At 49.3% G+C, this 16478-nt stretch overlaps 1 protein-coding gene across 1 annotated transcript in view; it reads left to right on the top strand.

The window, feature by feature from the left end:
• Positions 1-15776, top strand: part of UBXN2A (UBX domain protein 2A) — a 720890-nt gene extending 705114 nt beyond the window's left edge. Inside the window, exon 8 of the transcript XR_011260377.1 lies at positions 15447-15776. The gene's annotated coding sequence lies outside the window, so the exon portion shown is untranslated. The remainder of the gene's footprint in view (positions 1-15446) is intronic.
• Positions 15777-16478: the final 702 nt, after the last annotated feature.

Raw genomic sequence — 16478 nt, 5'->3', positions numbered from 1 at the left:
AGATCCCCCTCCCTTGAAAGGCCTGTGTTGGGGAAGCTGGATAAAAAGTTTGGACTGATTTAAGAACAAATACACCCCTCTTCCTTAAAGAAGTTGGGTTCGGGGTCAGAAGGACAAAAAGGATTACCCAATTAAATTATAGGCTATAGCTTTCAGCGCACACTGGGAAGTGAGATTTGTTAATTTCTAATTTTAACAAAATTCACTCTGTAGTGTTCTGCCAAAAGGGGAATTAATTTAATTAATATTTTTAGTTAAATAGGCTAAGGATCTACACAATTTTGCACACCCCTCGCCCCACCCACTCTAATGGGAAAGGATTGAAGGCAAGCAGATACTCCCACCTTTTGGTTTCCCAGGGCTCAGTTCTACTTACATGGAAAGCCTTTGTTTAAAGTTCCACACACAATGCATGTGGAAATGATTAAAAGTTTCCTTAACTTTACGCTCAAACATAACGAGCTCTTATTCAACAATGAATATTATTCTCAAATTCAAAGTATCGCAATGGGCGCAAAATATCCCGCCCCATCAGCCAATCTTTTCATGGTGTTTTTTGAAGATCAATGTATTTTTCACAACTATGTGTTTCTTAATGACATTAAAATATGGAAAAGGTACATAGACGATATGCTGGTACCTTAGAAAGATTTGATAGCTTTCTACAATACTTGAACACCAATAAATTTGGCATTGAATTTACTGGCAACATCCATGATACACAGATGGTGTTCCTAGACCTAGAAAGCAGCATTGTGAACAATTCTATCTTAACGTGAACTCACAGAAAAATCTTGCATGCTTCCAGCAGCCATAGAAAAAGTGTGATAGAAAACATTCCCAGGGGGGAGTTCCTAAGATCCTGACGAAACTGTAGCACTGATTTTCAATATTTACAAGAATGTAAGTCAACTGGTGCCAGGTTTACGGAAAGAGGATACCGTCAAGATATTATTGATAAAGCCGCAAGACTCACTCACAAAATGGATCGCAATCAACTATAAACCGCAACCAAACAAGCAAACACCAATTTGCCAAATGAAGTGAACTTCGTCACCAAGTATTCTAATGATTGCACATTTTTGTTTCAAATACTACAAAAAAACTGGCACATACTTAAATTGGATCCAGAACTGTCAGAATATATTGCAGCTCAACCAAAGATTATATTCACAAAATCGCCTATTTTGCGAACTGCTTTAAGACCCTCTTTCCTCAAACCTGACACCATCGGACAGACAACCTGGCTTACTCCACAGATCAAACCAGTAGGTTTTCACGAATGCGGATGTGTAATTTTTGTCAATTCGCCTTATCACCAACAAAGTGTTTCATTGCCATGGTGGGCTAGAAGTAGCGATTAGTGATTTCATCAATTGTCGCACCAAATATGTGATCTATGGCATCCAATGTGTATGCAACAAAATCTATGTGGGCAGCACCATTCGTGAACTACGCGTAAGAATCCGAGAACATATATCAAATCTTCACAGTCAAGATCCAAGACTCCACTTTGCTCAGCATTGGCAGACACAACATCAACAAGAACATAGCAAGGACATCCGTTTTGCTGGACTTAAACACATCAAAGCTCATGCCAGAGGAGGAGGAGATAGACAATTGCAACTACGCCAATGTGAAGCCCGGATGATTTTCAAACTCTGTCACTCAATCTCGGTCTCAACAGAGAACATGAGTTAAATGTCTTCCTGTAAAATTCTTATCATTCTCTCTCAAATGCTTACAACTGGTGCTGTAACTATGACTGAGACAAGCTCTTCTAGCCAAAAGATTTCCAAGTCAACTTTAACACCTGGATTTTTTGATCTGTCAGGTTTTTGATTGAGCCTTTTTTGATTGACTCTTTTCAGTACAAGATTGTCATTCTAGACTACCTCTCTCAAGAAGACTTTCAAATGTTTAATTAATTTAATCAATATTTAGATTCCAGTTACCACCAGTAGCCAAACCAAGTTACTTATCTCACTAATACCTAATAAATGTGCAGGCTGCTGCAAGGAAACAGGAACAACGGCAACAATGAAGCTTCTATTTCAGTTAATACACAGCAGGCTAATGTAACAATTTTACCCATTCTAATTATATTCATCATCTCCATTAATGAGTTACTTTTACTTTTATGTTGTATTAAAAGAATGCGCACTATTTATTTAATCCCAGAAAAAGAACCAAAATAAAAGTTGTATTCACATCCGTTTATTTTGGACATATACGGGGTAATTCACGGAATAAATGTGCGCTGAAAAGCAGAGCGCAAGAGTGAAAATCGCAACGCACGTGTGCTAAAGCCGCACATGCAGCCGTTGATCGATTCATTGAATGTGCTGTGCTAGTAAAAGCTGGGATGTGCGCCAAAACCGTGGGTGGCGCATGCGGGCGCACACGTGACTAAACGGCGTGTGCTACGTGCACAGGGAAAGCGCACATATTGTAGCGCACACAAGAAAAGTGGGCGGAACACGGGGCGTAGCACGCGGAATGGGAACAACGCGTGAAAATGTGGGCGTTACAGGGGAAGTACAGGAGGTAAATTCTCGCAACGCCCACATGGGCACTAACAAAACGTATTCATGGAATCGAACAAGGGGAAAGGCGTACGCCAATAAAGACGCGCTAATCCGGAAACACGTACGCCAGCGGGAAGCAGGCGTAGCCGCCCCGCGCAGCATAAAAGTGCACGCAAACATCAAACAAGCTCAGACGCTACGATGAATATACCGTTCCTCGCAGCAGTGGTCGTGGGACACCGCAGCAGGAGGAGGATAGCCAGGCCCTGCATTTTCTTAACCAGGACCAGCCTTTTTGGGATGCCTGATGACCAGGTGTATGGGAGGTACAGGTTTCCACCACACATAATCCTAGACCTGGTGAGGGAGTGGGAGGATGCCCTCACATCACCCACCCTGTGCCCCTTGGAAAAGGTGCTCAATGTACTGCACTTCTTGGCTACTGGTTCATTTCAGCGAACAAGTGCCATAGTGGGGGGTGTTTACACCAGGTGTTGGCCATCATGACTGCACGCCCCTCAGTCCGCAGGCACATATACATGCCCAGAAAGGCAGGCTGTTGTCCAGCAATTTTACGGGGTGCCACACTCATCCAAAGTCCTAGGTGCCATTGATTGCACCCATATGGCTCTACGTCCACCCAGAGCCACTGAGCATATCTATAGGAACCGCAAGCACTGGCATTCCATCAACGTGCAGGTTGTATGTGATGCCAAGCCAAGGGAATCATCACCTCAGTATATGCCAACTATCCAGGGTACAGCCATGATAGTTTCATATTCAGAATGTCACCCCTAAACCGGGACCTGGAAGCTGGCCGGCATGGCGACACATGGCTAATTGGTGAGTATAAATGCCTCTGCACATGCATGCATGTCAGAAACTGAGAAATGGGAAAACCCCACTAATGACAACCATTATCACCTCCCCAGGGGACAGTGCCCACCCTCTGAGCACCTACATGATGACGCCAATTCGGAACCCCACCACACCACCCGAGGTAAGATACAAAACAGCTCATATTGCAACCCGGGGCATAGTGGAGTGCACATTCGGAGTGCTCAAGTCACCCTTTCGCTCCCTTGACCGCTCTGGTGGGCAGCTGCTATATGCGTCCCCAGTATTGTGCAGGATCATAGTGGCTGCATGTGTCCTGCACAACGTTGCAACCCAGCGGGGCGTGCGAGTGGACATGGTGGTGCCCCCACATCCCCAACCACATGCACGGCCGCTGCGCATGGGAGGTGAAAGGGCACGTGGTGAGGCAGCCCGGACCCAGCTTGTGGCAAATTACTTCACCTAAAATCACACCCCTGCGGAGTGCACACAGGCCTGGCACATACCAGCTAACAATCAATGATGATGACAAAAGGGACAGTCAACTGTCACAACCATACCAGCCTGAGATTGTTCACCTGGAAGTGCTACATTGTGTGCATCCCTAGCTACTCAAAGACACCCAATGCTGTGTCACAAAAAGGCACAAATTCATGCAGCATGAAGGACTACCCCCTTGCAAAATACCACATCAAAATAGTGGCATGTCACCCAACAATTCCCCAACACACCATGGCATGGCATGCTATGTGAAAGCAACCAAATGAATGCACAACACATGACACAAGTGTCACAAAGTGCACTGTCCTAAATGGAAACAGGCCACAGACAATTTGCTCTTAATAATGAATAAGAAACAACACACATGAACAAATGCTTACCAGCAAGAGAAAACATCAGTACATGTTCAAACAGCGGCAATATATGAGAGTTAAAAATCTAAGTAGTGCAAGTGTCACAATCTCACTAAGGCAGCACATTGACCCCTTCCAACTGCAGAGTGTTGGTGGTAGGCAAATGTTTCAGTGTACTACATACAACATGAACTGCATCTGCAAAGTAGACGTGCTTGTTAAGACATGAAGACGGTACATGTATATAAGGAAAAAGTCATGGATGTAGAACCATACATAAATCCACCATGCAGTGGAGATTTCTACAACAATACCCACTAGGGATGTATACACAGTTTTGACTACAGACTGTCCACACAACTTATGGGAGCCAAATGTCACTGTGTAAGTCACTGTCACTTGGTCACACCCTTTGCAAGCCCATGGAAAGGGGAAGCAGGAGGGTGTGTGTGTCAGGAACACAAGCATCTAACCCAAAGACAGGACAAGCATGCATGTGCCCAGGTGGAATACACAGTGGATGCATACGGAGCCACACAAAGCACCAGACTGTTTAAAAAAAAAATCCAAAATGGCCATGTGTGGACCGGGGGGAGGCCACCCAGGAGGGACGAGGTACAGGGTGCACTCCAACAACCACATGTGTGGATGTTGAGAAAAAACAAAAATACCTCCATGGGCTCATGGCCTGCATGGCTACGCTACAGTGGGAGAACTGCCGTCGCTGTCATCACCCTCTGGTGGTACATTAGAAGGTGGCTGTGATATGGGAGGCAGACCACGCAAAGCCCTGGCATGCTCCTCCATGGCAGCAAGCATGCAGGTCTGAAAGGTCTGGTTCTGCAGGATGATGGAACGGAGATCCCCATGCAGTACCTCAAGGGTAGCACGCATTTTTGCCTGCATGGCCTCGCATCTCCTGACGGGTTGCCTGGAGCTCAGCTGAGAGTGTGCGTGTTAGCTGCTCCAGCTGCTGTTCTGACCTTGTACTCCGGGACACCTCAAGTTCAACCAGAGTATTTCTGAGGGAGCTGTGTTCTAACCTCAGGGTTTCCTTGTGGGCCTGTGACTCTACAGATATGGATGTGCGCATAGTCTCCAGTCCAGCCCGTCGCTCCCTGTCGGACGCCAACATGTCCTCCCTGTGTGAGTGGCAAATGGACTCTGTTGCCTGCTGCTGGAGCTCCATCTGCCTTTCAGGGGGGAGAATGGAAGTGGCCACCCTATCCATTGCCTGAGCCATCATTTCACACGATGCCCCCTGTTGTGCTGCTATAGTGTACATGGAGTTCTCCCACACAGTATTGCCCGGTGGTGCATGGACACCGCATTGGCGAGCACCACACCTGTTTGGGGCAAGATGATGTGCACCTTGCTGTGCTGGCACTGCCTGAGGCTGCAGGACTGCATTCCTCCTTTGATCTGCTGGCCCAGGAACAGGAGCAAATATTGTGGAGTGTGACCCTGCATCCGTAACCACCATAGGCAGACTTTCCAACACTGAATGCCCCATAGAGGGGTCTACCCCCGGTGCAGGTGGGTTGGACAGAACAGCATCCCTGCCAGAAACACTCACCTGCGACGGCACATATGTTTCAATGTCCGATTCAGCACCTGATTCATAGAGGTCTCCGGAGGTGTACCCAGAGACACCCGTGGACAGTATGATCTGTAGGAGTAAGGGGTTTTCACTGACCACCACCCCACGTCCTCCACTGGTGCCCGGTTGAAGCTGTGAGTCCTCCTGGGTCTGCGCCATCTCCTCCTCCTCAACAGCATCAAGTGCCTCATCATCTGCAAAAACATGAAAGATAACAAATGGAAACAGGCATGAGCACCATAGCACACACATAGGCATGACGAGGCAGAGATCCATTACATAAATGACACATGTTCCACATGACAATAACTCTGGCATGCATGCGCTGTCAATGAGTTAGAAGGGGAGGCAAAAAACACACACTGATGACTGCAAGATGGAAAACCAACACATATGCTGCATGCTGGATAGCACTGGCATCAAACATTAGCCTGTGAGTGGCATGGACAATCCACATACATGACACATGCCAGCACACAGACGGCATGTACCATAGCCATGGCAGATTTGACAAGGACACCCAGATGGTAGCAAATCAGTACTGTCACCCATCCATGTGAGATGGACATCATGAAATAAAACATGTAAAAAAGAGTGAGAAAACACGCATGTGCCACACGCTGCAACAAAGCCAGTGTTCACTGATGCAGTGATGGCAGGCAAATGGATACATCAATGGTTGGTCACTTCGACATTAGAGGATACAATTGTCATGTTCAACATTCAAACAAGGCCCCAAAATGATAGTGTGCAGGCCATGTATAGGTGCACATTACTCAATCAGCCTGATTGTAGAAATCTTTCCCCTAATAAGTCAAGAAATGTGGGCCATTGTGTGGTGTAATCTATGACAGAAGTATGTCACATTTGGGACAGTAGGCCACAAACATGTCTGGTAAATATACTAATCATTTCATCAATCAGGCTGAATGAAGAGGAAAACAGTATGAACAATGTTGTGGCAAGAGGACAGCTGAAGGCCAAGTGGATTAATCATGTGCAAAAAGTGAACTGTGGTCAGAAGGGATACTGTGAAACGGAAACACAAGGCTGGGAAATGGTTTTGAGGGACCACATGGGTGACCCATAGCAGTCATGACTAGACAGCCTCACCTGGCAATCAATCAGAACACATCACCCAAGCAACATACACATGGATTGCACACACATGCATGGTCACTCACCGGACATTGCTTCAAGATCTAGTAGGTCTCCCACGCCTTGGATCTGATCCTCTGTGATGAATGCTCCAGTGACAGACTCATGTTCAGTGAGTTGTTCCTCCTCTGGTGGAGACCCACCGCCAGTCACCAGAGTAGAGGCATGATTTGAAGCCAGCTTGTTCTTTGCTCTGCTTTTCAGGTCATTCCAGCGCTTAGAGCCATCATCAGCTGTGCGCTTCACAAATCCAAGGGACCTAATGTGGTCCGCGATGGTCTGCCAGTGGGCCCTACGCTGAGCAGTTGTAGTCTTGCACCCTGCAGTCACCATGGGCCGACACATAGCCCACAAGTGCATTTAGTTCTGCATCATTGAAACTAGGCTTCCTTGACGTGCCGGAGTTGGTAGCCATGTCTGGGGTCCCAGCCTGTACTGCAAGAGCACCCTTCTTCCTCTTGGAAGGTGGTGCAGACCCTGAGTGGCTTACGCCTTTCTGGTTGGTAGGGGCAGAAGCGCAGGTGGACTGGGCACTGGAAGTTGCCAAAGGCACGATGACCAAAGGTCTCACTGCAGGCATTGGCTGCTGGGTGATGTTGGCAGGACCAACCTCGGTGTGATGGACTTGGACCGACACTGTCCCGGCTGGGACACTCGGAGCTGGGGTGGATTGAGCTGCAGCTGCCCCTGCAGCCTCCTCACCCTGGCTACGTGGGGCAGCAGATGACCTTGCTGCCCCAGATCCACGTGGCCTGGTGACAGCAACTTTCACTGCCACACGTGGCTTAGACTTGGTGACACGGAAGTCAGCCTGGGAGTCATCCTGTGCCGGTTCTGTTGACAATATGGGCCAGTTTAACAAGGGCTGAGCTGGGATGGTGTCAGCTACATCTCCCCAAACCATTGGGGGGGGCATAGGTGTCCCCGATTGGTCCTCCACATACTGGCCTCTTGGGCCACCCTGCACATCCTGGCCACGTCCCCTAGCGCGCCCACCTCTTTGAGGTCGGCCACCTTTGTCTCCCTTACCGCTTGGTCGCCTCGCAACCATGGCACTGATTTTGTTGTGCGTAAGGGAGTTGCAGTAAACAACTGTCCTGGGCAACTGGGGTGAAAGGGGTAGTGTACTAGATGGAATTCGTACCCTAGTGCTCTAGCAAGGCTGTCTGTGACCCCTGGGGGAAGATGGCGGGTCACGCAACACACAGGCACCCCAAAAACAATATTTAACGTGCACGCAACCCCTGGTAGACCACGTGCGTGGAAAAATGAACCCGCACTGCGCTGTGGCACCCAGAAACACAAAAATAAGCGTACGCGTGGTACATGCAGCCTACAATGACCTCTGAATGGGTACATGACACACAGGGGCAACCACAGTTGGAAAATACGTGCGCGACTCACCGTCTGCCTTGAAAAAGAACGTGAAAAAGGTGCGCGTGTGCGCTTTGGCAACACCCCCGCCAAAAGAAGAATTGAACGCTGTCTGAGTAAACAGGGAGTACGAACTGGAACCGTTGTGAAGTTATCGCGTGTGAACCGACAAGAAGTACAAGAATCACCTACTCGCTCTCCACAAAAAGCACGTCCAAGAAAATGGCGTCCTACACGTACCTTTTAAGCCAGCCCACACGTGCAACGTCACTTATGCGCGTACGCGCTAAGTCCCTTTCCTCCAATTGCACACAGTGACACCCGGACGTGCAGTTTTTGCACGTGTACAATCAACATGCACCTGTGTTGAGGGAAACGCCCTTGCGCGTCACGTCACAGACGCGTTTACGCGCTAAGGGACTTTCCAAGAATTACACGCAGACATGCAGTTTTTTCACATGCCAAATCACTCCGTATCAAGCTGGCCACGCAACAACACACGGAAGACCATGCTCCTGCCCAGAAGGCCATTTTCCTGCCCCCCATAGCCCCGAGCATGCTCCCACCTGCCATCTGCTGCTGCCTGCCTGCCTGCTGCCCACGTGCCCTGCTGTTTGGTGCCTGCACGTCAGCCATCTGCAGGGGTGCAGTTGCTGTGACAACACCCTGCTGGAACAGAAGACTCCCGACTGGTATACCATCGCTCCACAGCCCAGCCCCAGGACCCAGTTGCCCACCCACACCTGCCTCTGGGGTTGCCATGTCGAACACAACACCATCTGGCACCACTGGCAACCCCCAGCCGGAGAGGCAGAGGGCTACCAGCTTCAGTGCCAGTGAAGTTGGTATCCTGGTGGAGCAAGTCCTGGGGCAGTATGATGCCCTCTTTGGAAGTTTGTGCGCCGACAACGAAGGATGGAAGAGGATCTGGATGGACATCGTGACTGCCATCAACGTGCAGGGGGTGGCAGTCCGCGACATTCAACACGTCCGGAAGCGCTGGGAGGACTTCAGGTCCAGGACCCTCAACAAGGCCCGGCACCTCTTGAAGGCAGCGGATGCCAAGGGGTGCCGGGTCCGCCTAATCAACAACCAGATGAGGGTCCTGGAACGTATACGCCCAGCGCGCCAACTCCAGGTCCTTGAGAGGCAGACCCGTCTGGAGTCCAGCGGTAAGTGTACATGCGTACTGGTTGGACGCTGTGCATGTTGAGGTGAGGCAGGAGTGTGCAGGTTGTACATATGTCTGTGTAGGACCATGTATGCATGTGTATGTACAGGGAAATGAGCCTGCCACATGTGAGCCCTCTCATGTGTGAGACACATCGATGGTGTATGTGTTGGTAAGCATGCTGGCCAAATGCAGGTGTGGGTGCACACATTTTTACATTTCTGTGTATGTACAGTGGCATGGTTGTGGTGTCACACATGGATGGTGGTTCCACCTGCATGTATCTGCACTATGTACATGTGCATGTGTGTTTATCTGACAAGTGTGCATCTGTGACACACCATGGATGCATGTGACAGTGACATGTAGGAGGCTGATTGCCAGATGTGACATGGGTGGCAATCTTATCACTGCGACAGGTAGTGGAGATGTACAGATGCATGTATGTATGGTGGCATGTGTGCATGTGTTCTGCACTCCCCGTGTTGCATGTGAGTTGAGGCTCACCTTCGGCTGCTCATGCTGTTGTTTGTGTATGGATGGTTCTGCCTGGTGCAACATTCCTGTTGATGTGTTCATGTGTGTGAGTTCAAATGACATGTGTGTTGGGGAGTGTGGTGCCATGTCTGAAGTTTGACACTGCCACTCATGTACAACTGTCATGTGTTTATCAGACCATTGTACAGTGCCCTGATGACTGTGTTCTATCTCTCCCTGTCTGCAGCGCCAACTGATGAATAGGGCGGAGACGGTGCTGTGGAGCAAAGCAGCAGGGATCGCACCGCCAGCCGGAGACGCAAGGCCCGGCCCTCCTCCCATGTTGTCGTCTCGTCGGGGAGTGAGGAGTCTGGTGCCGCGTCCGTGGCCGCAGCTTCCGAGGGTAGGTCCAAGAGGCAGAGGTTGGAGGTGGACTCCTCAGCAGCAGAAGGGGCAGCTGAGACCCCACAGCGTCTGATGGAGGAAGATGGCACGGAGTCATCCAGGTTGGTGGGGGGTTTGGTTGAGGAGGAGGCCGTGGAAGGGACACACACAGGGTCTGGAGGGGGGGATTCCACTGGTGCAGGTGGTGCAGTCCAGGGGCAGGGAGAGGAGGAAGCACAGGCCGCCGCGGAAGTGCCTGTGTGTAATCCTGTCCCCGATCCTGTAACTGTATCATCCCGCACCAGCAGGGATGCCTACGTCCAGACCCGTTTTTCAGGGAGGGGATGAGCGCACAACAACTGGCCTTCCTCTCCCTGCGGACGTGGCAATCTGGGACTGGGTTGAGCCTGTTCTGGCTGGGGTGGCATTGCGTCAACGGGGCATGCGAGATGACCTGCAGTGTTTTCGTGAAGACACTGCACGTTATCTCGGATGCCTCTTTGACCGCATCGACCTACTAGGACGGGTTACCAGTGCTGGATTCCTCCGTGTGCTGGACCTTATACCGACCCCCTCCTCACCTGAACCCCCTATGCGCAGGTCGTCCTCCGTGCCATCTTCCGGCAAATGTATCACCTGGGCACCCTGTGGAGCTGCCTCTGACCCAGCGGCCAAGCTGGTGGAGGACACATCCCTGCCACAGTCGGGAGTCGGAGGTCCAGCAGGGGTGGCCACACCAACAACTGCACCCCAGCAGGAGGAGGACATGCAGGCATCAAGAGGCAGGGCACAGGCACAGCAGCAGCAGGCTCAAGGTGGGAGCGATGATGGCTCGGGCCATCAACATCAGAGGGGCAGGCATCGGCCGGAGGGCAGGAGGACCCTGGATTGGGAGTGTCTTCCATGTGGCAGCGGTTGGGCCAGCACATAGATGCAGAGCGGCGGCGGGCGGAAGAGGCACGGCTCACTATGGTTAGGGCGGAGAACTCCATACGCAGGGCGCTGAGGCGGGCCGAGTGCCTCGAGGCAATTCGCAGGGAGTTGGAGTTGGAGTTGGACATGGCGTTATCCCTGTGAAACCTCGGGGCCATGGAACAGGCCCTCCTCCAGGACGTAGAACAGGAGTTTGATGATGCCCTGGCCCGGGAAATCGGCAAGTGAGCCGTAGGACTTGCCCGCCGCCATTGTATATAGTTAGTGTTAGGTTTCATTTATGTTTTTCTCTCATTTGGGGCGCTTGTCTATGCCCCACCTTTTTGTAGATAGTTCTTTATTAGGTCGTTTTTTTGGTAGGTTTGATTTCAATGGTTGGGCTCATGGACCCTGGATTTGTTATTTGTATATAGTTGAACAGTGGATTTATCATCATTTTTTTTTTTTTCACTATGGAGCAATGGATTTTACTTATTTCTTTCCCTTTGGATCTGCTTTGTTGGACGGAGACTTTGGACACATTTTAATTTGGATTTATATGGATTCTGATTTCATATTTTTTTCATTTTGGGACATGTTTTCATTTGATTCCCTTCATTTTGTGTTGAATACATTTTTGTTTCATACTTCAATGTGTGGTATTCTCTCATTGGTTTCATGCATGTCACGATGTGGGTTTTCACATTCACTGGCACCCATTGTGTGTGTGTGATGGACATGTGTTGATGTACACACATGCCATTTGGGTTGTATCATGTAATGGGCATTTCAATGTGGGGTGGATGTAATACTTGGTTGGTTCTTTGGGCAGGGGTGGCGTGCGGTGGGATTTCGGTGGCCATGAGGGCCATGATTGTGGATCATGCTGACGTGTTGGGGGACATGAGTGGGGGCCTGCTGGTAGGTGCCCCTCACTGCCAGGTGGCTGGGGGTGCAGGGGCACATGAGTCGGGGCCTGCTGGCAGGTGCCCCTCACTGCCGGGTGGGTGTGGGTGCACGGGCACATGAGTCAGGGCCTGCTATCAGGTGCCCCTCACTGCCGGGTGGGTGGAGGTGCAGGGGGACATGAGTCGGGGCCTGCTGGCAGGTGCCCCTCACTGCCGGGTGGGTGGGGGTGCAGTGGGACATGAGTCGGGGCCTGCTGGCAGGTGCCCCTCACTGCCGGGCGGGTGGGGGTTCAGGGGTACATGAGTGGGTGCTCACTGGTGCATGGTGACATGTGGGCTGGCTGCGGGGCATGGCCTAGGTGGATGAACTGCCAATTCTTGTGTGAAACTCCCTGCGCACCCCCAGAAATACACATACCCCGCTCGCCCAGCGAAATCGCGTGTGCAACTCCACGTGCACCCCCAGAAATACACATTCCCCGTTCGCACATAGCCTATCGCGTGTGAAACTTCCCGCGCACCCCCAAAATACACGTACCCCACTCACCCAAGGCCTATTGCGTGTGAAACTTCCCGCGCACCCCTCAGAATACATGTACCCCGCTGGCACAAGACCTATCACTTGTTAAACTTCCCATGCACCCCTGTTATACACGTACCCCGCTCGCCCAAGGCCTATCGCGTGTATTACTTCCTGCGCACCCCCAAAATACACGTACCGCGCTCGCCCAAGCCCTATCACGTGTGAAACTTCCCACACACCCCTCAGAATACAGGTACCCCGCTCGCACAAGGCCTATCGCATGTTCAACTTCCCACGCACCCCCGTTATACACGTACCCCGCTCGCCCAAGGCCTATTGCATATATTACTTCCCGCGCACCCCCAAAATACACGTACCCCGGTCGCCCAAGCCCTATCGCGTGTGAAACTTCCTGCGCACCCCTCAGAATACACGTACCCCGCTCGCACAAGGCCTATCACATGTTAAACTTCCCGCGCACCCCTCTTATACACGTACCCCTCTCGCACAAGGCCTATTGCGTGTTAAACTCCCTGCGCACCCCTGAAATACACGTACCCCGCTCGCGCCAGGCCTATCGCATGTTAAACTTCCCACGCACCCCCGAAATACACGTACCCCACTCGTGCCAGGCCTATCACGTGTTGAACTCCCCGCACACCCTCGAAATACACGTACCCCACTCACGCCAGGCCTATCGTGTGTTAAACTCCATGCGCACCCCCAAAATACACATACCCCTCTCACGCCAGGCCTATCGCGTGTTAAACTCCCCGGGCACCCCCGAAATACACGTACCCCGCTCGTGCCAGGCCTATCGCGTGTTGAACTCCCCGTGCACCCCTGAAATACACGTACCCCGCTCGCGCCAGGCCTATTGCGTGTTAAACTCCCTTCTCAACCCCAGAAATACACGTACCCCGCTCGCGCGATTGCAGTGTAGCGGCCCTGCAAGCTGGTCCAGGGTTAGCGCAGACCTTTGCGCCGTATTGGGGATTTCGATGGCTTTTCCTTGCACAAGGGGCGTTCTTGGGGGCGTAACTGGCGCTGCGGGATGTTCGCTGCGCCAGGGCTCAAAATGGCTTGGAATATCCATGAATACGCGGTGCGCCAGAATGCTGTTTAGCGCACACGGCTGGCGCACGCTGGCGCACGCTCCCTCTCTGCGCTGCTCGCGTGTGCTGCCTCTGCGCTGAAATCTATAAATTAATGTCATTATCTTTATTTGCACGCAGATTATCTTTTTAGACATATGTCCTTTACAGATCAATATTCATAAATATGCACGGCAAGCAAATCCCCAAAACATTTCAATATTTTTCTGTGTAACTTCCAGTTGCCACGGAAACCGTAACACATCACATGACCAATCACATGACTTTAGAAACATCCGGAAATACAAGGATGCACTAGGTATCAGCTTCCCTTCTCGCCTTGTGGATCACTCTCTGCATTCTAAGCAGTTTATCTTGTGCACGTACCATTGGAAGCTTAGCAAGGTACGCGTCCGTGCTTTCTACTCTATTTGTGAATCTTCACTCAACAGACTTTGAGATCATACACATCTGACAAAAATACAGACAACATTACTATATTTACCCACAGACTATATACCACATAAATATCTGATGGCAACCCCATCTAGACCAAGTGGAAATCTCCGGACGTCATAAATACTTGCCCACAATTTCCTCTTGTGGAGACCGCCATAGGCTGCATTCAGAGCAGGTTTACTCTTTGACCGCCCATTTATTGTGATTTAACAAGGTAAGTGCTTTCCATGTAACTTGCTGCTTGTACAGTTTCACAGACCAGATCAATTATAGATACCCAAGAGTCAGTAACCAACACAGGTACAATATTTCCTATCCTCTAACGGATTTTGCATCAAACCAATGTACCGACAAACTTTGCATGTATTACTCCCAATAGCATGAATGTGACTGGCATCACAATCAAATAGGTAAACCCACTGAACTTTTCTTTACTCTCAGTCTTAAGCACCATTCTTCAAAAAGATGTTATCATACTTTTGTGCAACACAAAACATGTTTCTGTAATTAAAATAACATTATTGAATGGTATATTGAATGGGCATTCCCTCACCACGTTTTCATGGCTGTGATAGACAATGCGGTCGTTCGGGTAACTCTTCAGTCCCTACTATGCTAGTTAGCAATAGTAAATCAAATTCAAATCAAACCCACATTTCTTGTGACTCGAGTCACGCAAAAACAACTTAGTCCAAATCTGTGTCCCAAATATCAGTCTTAGGCTCTTACTAGCATACCATGATTAACATAAAGCCTAAAGCCTGTTTTTTTCAGAATTCCTACATGCCCTAAATCTGGAGAATTAACATCTACCAATGTTGTTCATTTTTTAGGAAATGTACAGACAAAAGATTTTTTAGAAAGTGACTTTGAGGCTTGCATATGCCAGCACTTAGGCAATGGGTCTTTTACCTTAACACTGTAACCATTTTTCAGCACTCACTCCAGTAAATGGCGAATTTGTTCACTAATGCTAATGTCATGACAGTATATATGAAACAAAGAGCATTTTATATAAAAACATATCAAAATGACTAACGGAATGTTCTCTCTTTTTCTCTCCTCTGTCCCCACCCCCCCTCCATCTTCCCTCCTCCCCTTTTTTCCTTTCGTCCATGGCTTTATATTTCTGTTTTCACTTGTACTGAATTGCATCACATGTAACAGGTTACTTTAATGTATTGGAATACATAAATATGTTGTTTTGAAATGTGTAGCCCTGATGACGACCTTAGAGGGTTGAAACACGTGTCGGCAGTTATCAGCATCTTTAAATTTTGAGGAAAATCCTCCTATTTGATGCTCATGAAAATACCATGGTTGGAATCTTAACTGAGAGAGTTATCAGTGCCTCTAATCTTGTTTGAGTTTATTTGTATTATTATCTGATTTTCTGAGGAAGATTTTCCAATTGTTGTTTTGTAACCAAAACATTTCGTTTCCTTTTTGGGACTCCTATTGACTATGTAACCCAAAGGTTTTGAATGTCCAGCAAGCCTGCTTACATTTTGTTTTAAGCTCATCACAAATAAATAGAGCCACACAGGCAGAAAATGTGTATCTGCATCATCTCTTTTTAGCATAAAACAAAACTTAGTTGGAGAGCGCAGCAAGTAGAGGATAACTTCTCTTTCAATTTACTCTGTTTAAAGTTCAGCTGCATCTCAGGACACACTGGAAAGATAGGGCATGGGTCTGGTCACTCCACTCTCAAAGATGACCTCCCGCTCTCCACCATAGCACCCAGTCAGCTTTGAGGCCTTCTTAGAAATGGACAGCTCCACTCAGATACACTCTACACTCTCAGCAATCTCCTCTGGTGTTTCCTCAGCAGCCCTCCAGATGGTAAATTTCACCAGCTCTGTCCCCTCCTCCTAGTGCAGTCCCCCTTATATAGCAGCGATGACACCACCAATTTTACAATCTTGGGGAAGTACTCTGCAATAGTTCCCACAACTAGTATTGGACAGTTACCCTTCTCTCTTCTGCAAAATCCAGCCTCCCTCTCAGGATTGGTTTAGGAGTCTGGAGCAACATATGGCAATTCCCATTTGTAATCGCCATTTGTTCTCCTTTCAAGTTTTGGGCAAAAACTAGTTATGTATCAAAAACTCTGTGATTTACTAGTAACTGCCATAATATATATATTTTCCTTTTCAGCTAATCGTGGGGCATTTAGCGGCCGGATCTACAAAGTGT

The sequence above is a fragment of the Ambystoma mexicanum genome, chromosome 4p, assembly GCF_040938575.1.
Source record: "Ambystoma mexicanum isolate Mex_15411 chromosome 4p, UKY_AmexF1_1, whole genome shotgun sequence".
In the NCBI taxonomy this organism is placed as follows: Eukaryota; Metazoa; Chordata; class Amphibia; order Caudata; family Ambystomatidae; genus Ambystoma; species Ambystoma mexicanum.
Note: the sequence above shows the minus strand (reverse complement) of the source record. Positions and strands in the feature narration are given on the sequence as shown.